The following is a 6,953-nucleotide window of genomic DNA, read 5'->3' on the forward strand; positions in this document are numbered from 1 at the left end:
GGGCAGACCGTCTTTTGGCCAGTGGTCAGAACGGGAAAAGCTCCTGCATATCAACTGCCTCGAAATGCTTGCAGTACAGAACTCGCTGATGCGCTTCTGTCCCCAAATAAAAGGAAACCATGTACTAGTCCGCTCGGACAACATGTCAGTGGTTTCCTATATAAATCGCCAGGGCGGTCTCAGGTCCAAAAACCTATACAGACTTGCATAACGCCTCCTGGTATGGGCTCAGCGCAACCTGCGCTCGCTGAAAGCAGCGCATGTGCCGGGGCTTCTAAACATAGGGCCAGACAGACTGTCCAGGAACAATGTTCCAGCAGGCGAATGGTCTCTACACCCACAGACAGTACAACTACTGTGGAAAAAAAATTCGGCAGAGCGGAAGTAGACCTGTTTGTGTCTCCGAACAACGCTAACCGTCTGGAATTTTACTCAAAAAACAGAGACGCGCTGGCCCACGAATGGCCCCGCCGTCATCTCTATGCTTTTCCCCCCGTCTCTCTCCTTCCTCAGGTGATAGAGAGGGTCAGGGAAAAAGGATGTTCAATACTGCTGATAGCGCCGTTTGGGAAAACCAGCCCTGGTTCCCAGCGCTGATGCAGCAGACGAGTACCGCCCTGTGGCCGATACCAGTGAGGAGAGACCTTCTCTCTCAGGCCAGCGGCTCGATTTGGCATCCTCACCCAGAGCTGTGGTCCCTTCATGTCTGGGCCACCAGCGAATATATGATGAACTCCCTAAAGGAGTATTAAACACGATCACGCAGGCTAGAGCCCCTTCTACGAGACGGCTCTATTCCTCAAAATGGTCAGTGTTTTCGGGCTGGTGCGCAGCCCGCGGCTCGTCACCCACTAACTGTGGTGTGATGGAGGTGCTTTCCTTTCTACAAGAGCTGCTGGACAAGGGCAGAACCCCGTCCACGCTCAAAGTCTATGTGGCGGCCATAACAGCGTTTTCGAGCACAACGCTAGGTCAGTCAATAGGAAGGAACGATTTAGTTATTCGCTTCCTGAGGGGAGCTAGAAGACTAAATCCCCCCAGACCTCCCACAGTCCCCGTATGGGACCTTTCTGTGGTACTAGAGGCCATGAAAGGTGGACTATTCGAGCCTCTGCAGACGATTGATTTGAAATACCTGTCTCTTAAGACCGTGTTTCTGCTGGCTCTCGCTTCAGTGAAGCGCATAGGGGATTTGCACGCGCTCTCTGTGAGCGCGACGTGCATGAAATTTGGACCTAACGACTCTAAAGTCATAGTCAAACCCAAACATGGTTACGTTCCAAAATCACTCAACACACCGTTTAGGGCACAGGTCATCGCGCTGTCAGCCCTACCGGTCACTGATGAGGAAACGGACGCGAGCCTCCTATGCCCAGTCAGGGCATTACGAGCTTACGTGTCTCGCTCGTCTGCTTTTAGACAGACAGAGCAGCTTTTTGTTTCGTTTTACGGGCGTCCCAAGGGACTGGCTGTGTCGAAACAGAGCTTATCCAGATGGATAGTTGATGCTATTGCGTTGGCATATGCTTCCAAGGGCATGCAGTGCCCGCTAGGTGTCAGAGCACATTCCACGAGGGGCGTGGCCTCATCGTGGGCTTGGTCGAGTGGGATTGCCTTGCAAGATATTTGTACGGCGGCAGGCTGGGCCTCTCCGTCTACATTTGTAAGGTTTTACAACCTGGAGGTTCCCGCCTTACAGGCCAGACTGCTGTCAGTCTAGATGTTCAGTGGTGTCTGACCTGATGTTATCTGCTCGGAATGCTGCGTCTACTGAGCACAGCTCTAGGGTCGACAGTGAAAGTAATAGCACAAGATGTGTCTGGGCAAACTGTGTGAAGACCCTTATTCTTATGTCAGCTCAGGCCGTAACCCCGCCCTGTATGTATGTTAACTTAGCGTCTGAGTGACGCTGCACTATGTGGAAGAGTGCGGCGTTGCCCCTCCCTCTTCCCCGGACTCCCTGTGAGTTCTCTAGGTGATTATGAACTGTATGAACCCCGGGCTTTCGCCCTTGGGTCTTTGGTGTCAGATCTCAGCATGCACGGCGTTTTACACTGGGTCCCCTATCGTAAGATACTTACGCAGTACGAGAGACCTCTCGTAAGAGAACGTACTCGGTTACTAACGTAACCTCTGTTCTCTCTAGAGAGGGAACGAGTACTGCGTATCTTGCCGTGCATGCGCACGCTCTGGTTGCTTCGATGATGAAAAACCAGATAATAGCTGCCTACGAGCGGTCTTTATAGGTCTGGACCACGCCCTTTTAGGCGGGAAGCTACGAAAAGGGCGCGAAATGCCCCCATTGGATCTGGCTTCGCGTCAGGCCTCGCTCTAATAGGCTGCTGCAGTTGCCGCAGAGCAGCCAATAGGCGCGCAAGCTATTTCGCCTATGTCTATATGCTGCTGCAACGCGCTTTACATTATTTCAAAATTAAGGATAATTTTTGGCTTCAATATCTCGCAGAAAAGGATTTTCCCCTAGCGTAAGATACTTACGCAGTACTCGTTCCCTCTCTAGAGAGAACAGAGGTTACGTTAGTAACGAGTATGTTACCTTTCGAAGGGGAACCGTCACTTTGTCTTCTAAATTTGTGCCCTTGTAAAATGTTTTCAAATCCTGCATTAACGGTTCATATAGTATTTTCATACACGGTATGAAATACATGTTTATATTGATTTTTTTTTACCTGCAATATGCACTTTAAGTTAATGTGGTTTTGTATTTTGTTTAGTTTTCGCGGTGGATTTGGGGGGAAAAAAACATCAAATAAACCAGTAGTATGGATACCACTTGTGCCTGCGTATGCTTATGTAGTAGAGTGAGGTATAGCCCCAGAATGATTGGCTGGTGTTACTCAAATTAGTTAACCAATCAGTGGTTGTATTTCTTTTTGATTGGTCATTTGTGTACGTTTCATGAGCCAATTGGTGCCCATGTTGTTAATATAAAAGAGGGAAGTGTTTGGCTGCTCGGGATGCATCATCTTGGGTATTGCCCCTTTGTGACATGTAGCGCTTTGAGGGCTAGCAGTTGGGTCATCCTCCTGAATGTTGTGCACCAGCCGTTGGCTAGTTTTCAGGTTAGTCTCAGTTTTAGAAAAAAGGCCTTTTTATCTGTTGAATGTAGACTTATTACCATAGTTGTTTTTAGTCATGGATGTGCAAGTAGTTGTAATCCGGTGTGGTGAGCGACCATGTGCATTGCAGCATTTCACAGTTTTCTCTGTATGTACGACAAGTTAATTTGTTCTTAACAATTTTTATGAGTGATCTTTTCTGTTTAATGTCTGGCAGGTTTGATTGCACGTCCAGGGGTTTCCAATGATCTTAATTGAAGCCTAACAAACATCAAGCAACGTGGCTGAAATGCTGCTCCGTTTTGTCCTTATTGTCAGTTTTAAAAGTGTTGTCTGGAACTCAACTTGGTCCATTCTATAATTTTTTTTTTTTTTTTTTTTTTTTTTTTTTTTTTTGTGTTTGAAGCACTGGCCCAGGATTGCGCTGTCTGCGCACAAGTCAGCTGGTAGGCTAAGGTTCTGTACCCTGGCTCTTTTTGGCCATGTTTCCCTCCTTGATGCCAGTGGCTGTGTTTGTGTATTGTTGCTTTATGTAAACTGTTACTGAGTTGATTTCTGTATTGGTTTTGTGTGGGACTTAGGTCTTCAATGTGAGAGGGGTTGGCCATGGTAACCTGTATCGGTGTGTCCACATTGAGTGCTGTTTAACATTTTTCGTTTGGGTTTTCACAAGCGTGTTATGGTTGAGTGTGGGGTAGAAATCTTAGGTCTCTGCCAGCCACTTCTCTTTCTTTAATTTACTATTGTACTATATTTGTATGTTACTGGTATTGTGTTTGTGATCTGAGTTGAGACTTTGTGGCATTTGTATTGATTCTCTTTTTATTGTATGTTTAAATAAAATGATTTGTGTTTACCTCTCAATGCTCACCCTGCCTTTGGCACTTAGAGGGAGAAACAAATATTACTTACATTTTCCATCGTACTGCTGACCTATTTTTTTTTTTTTTTTTTTGACCCAGGGTTTGTGCCAAAGGCTGCAGTCCATGCAGAATTGACTGTTCTGTTAAAACTTATGTTGTATCATCAGTGTCGGTTACAGCACCTTTTAACTGGTGTTTTGGATCCGGCAATTATTCATTTACAAATTAAACACTAGTGTTATAGGAAAAAATATGATCAAAGTCATGGCAACAAATGATTATATAAAAGTAAGTTTACAGGCATAAAGTTTATAAGATACAATTTGAAATGACTTATACAGTCATAAGCTCCAGGTCTGATCTGCCAGCATGGTCTATTTTTATTTTGTTTGGGTTTCGCGAAAAAATCAGAAATGCGTTTTTGTACCATGTTGACTGGTGTATTTTTAATCTTCAATAACGGATGCGGTGACGTCACTTGACAATTGTTGATTATTGTCATGTTTTTTTTTTCCAATGAATTTTAATTCGAATTAATGAAATTTAGTTTTAGTTCTTTTTTTGTTATAAATTTTATATATATTTATTTTTAACACCGCACCCCGCAGGAACCCCCGTTTTTTCTTTAGCTCCGAGCTACTTCCCGCAGTAATGATGATATCTTTTCGTAACCATTTGCACACACAAGCATTATCCGGCTCTTCCCCATGACCACAGACGGAGGTTTACAAGCCACTTTTTCCTGCGCTTTTCAGTCAGTTTCTTGCCTTTCCCCCGTTACAGACAGCAGACTTTCATACAATCATAAAAGCTCCTTGTGGTTTTTCTCGGTTTGACCTATTTTGAGCACCTATAAACAACGCAAAAAATTGGCCTTTTAAGTTTCTGCTATTGGTTATTTTGGGAAAAACAGGTAGGGGGGCGTTTTCCCCCACTCTACCCTACAATTATGCTTTTTCACTTTTTTGAATTTTAGCCAGTGTGTGTTGTGTATGTTTGGGCATAAACGTCTACAAAGTTACAAATCTCAAAGTCCACTCCAAAGGGAGATATTTAGTTAAAAAAAAAAAAAAAAAAAAAAACTTTTCAAGAACTACAACGAACAGCTCGTTTGGATTGCAGTGTTTGTTTTCTGGATGCTATGATGTAACAGCGCGCTCCATTACAATAGGGTGTTTGCACACGACTTCATTGCTGTCAAATGCAGCTGGAAGGCAGGAAATAACTTTTCTCCATAGGTATCACTAGAGAAAATCAAGATACATTTTCACTGTTGCTATGCACTACGTTGACAACGGGGATAAACAAATCTCCTTGAAAAAGCTGACACCAGCGACGTGTTTGAAGAGAAGAGGATTTCATGGAAAATGCTATAATTTTCAGATATTAGTAAACAAGTGTTTAAGAGAATATTGTTCTGTATGATACCACAGTGATGTATGATAGATGAATAGTGAAGTCTGTAGTTTGAGAGAATATGTTATTTATAAGGAATATAATTGTATTTAAAAAAAAAAAAAAAGAAAGAAAAAAAAAGACATAGCTTGTGGGGTAAAACGCCCCCCAGAGGGCATAGTTTCTCTCTATTATAATTACTATAATAACATATTTCTGTCTATCAAATCCTTTGTTTTACACTTAATGCAGTATAACCAGGTGGTAAAATCAAAATATTTGAACACAATAAAAAATTACCTCAACATATTTGTTTGCATGGCTTAGTTATATGTATAAATATAAATGTTAAAAAAATTGGATATTTTGGACATTCCAAATAAATAAGTGATGTTTCATTAACAAATTTCAGGAGGAGCTCGCGCAGATATTAACACGGCCAATTCATCATCAGCAATCACTCCCTATCCAATCACTCTCCCTATCCAATTACTACAGTCCCTTTAAATAACCAAGCAGTCCTACCTTCAGCTATCTCTGATTCCAGCATCCCCCCCCCCCCCCTCCCTTTTTATTTCTCTTCACCTCCAGCTGGGGGGAGCGCTATTGGGTTCGGGCCAAATGCCGAGCTCGGAGCCCTCTCCCGGACAGCATGCCAAACACGCTTAACTTTTACGCTGTTTATTATATGCAAAAGCGAACTAGTGAAATGTTAATATATATACATGTTGATACATTACTTGCCTTTTACTTTTAGAGATTAAAAACTATAGTCTGTTCATTTTGCTTTTGATCTATGAAGAAAACTGGTTGGTAAAAAAGGGGGCATTTTACCCCACTGCTGGGGCAAAACGCCCCCTTTGTACAAAAATATGTTCAGTCAAAATACGAATTAATTATGAAGGCTGAGCAATATTAATATTTGGTGAATAACTCCTGCCATAGTCACTCAAAACCGGGATGGCAGTTCTAGTCACATTTATGTTTTGTTTCACTGTAATGTCACATTTTCCTTAAGGGGGGCGTTTTCCCCCACTCTACCCTACCCCTTTAAATCACTGACTTTCAAAACGCGAAATTTGTTTCACTATGTGTGTATGACCCACAAGAGAATATATTAAGAGAATAATAATTTAAGACAGTTATATAGCCTATACTGTTATCAGCATATGTTGAGGTAGTTTTTACTTGTTTCACTTTCACTTTCTGTATGAATTGACTGACCTTAAAAGGACTGATGCCTCTGGTCCGCAATGCAGTTAAATGCACTATATATAGCCTACAGACCCGTTCAAAAGACCAACCCCTCACTGTCAAAGGGTCCAGAATTTAAGTAGACTACTTTTTTTGTTAATGAACAAATGTCACTTTACGGTAAATCAAACATTTCACTAATAGTACTGTATTTAGTATACGACATAACTGACAATGATCCTCAATTGGCGGACCGTGTTTCGGATCCGGACCTTGGCTTCATTTCATCCGGATCGCGAGTCTTTTACAGTAATAACTTTTGAAACATTTGCCCATTTCTATAGTTCAAAACGAGCCGCGCGTCACACGCTCCGTTTACAGTATGCTGATGATCTTTCTGCAGTCTAATATGATCTAGGCTACT

Source organism: Garra rufa, chromosome 18 (genome assembly GCF_049309525.1).
Source record: "Garra rufa chromosome 18, GarRuf1.0, whole genome shotgun sequence".
In the NCBI taxonomy this organism is placed as follows: Eukaryota; Metazoa; Chordata; class Actinopteri; order Cypriniformes; family Cyprinidae; genus Garra; species Garra rufa.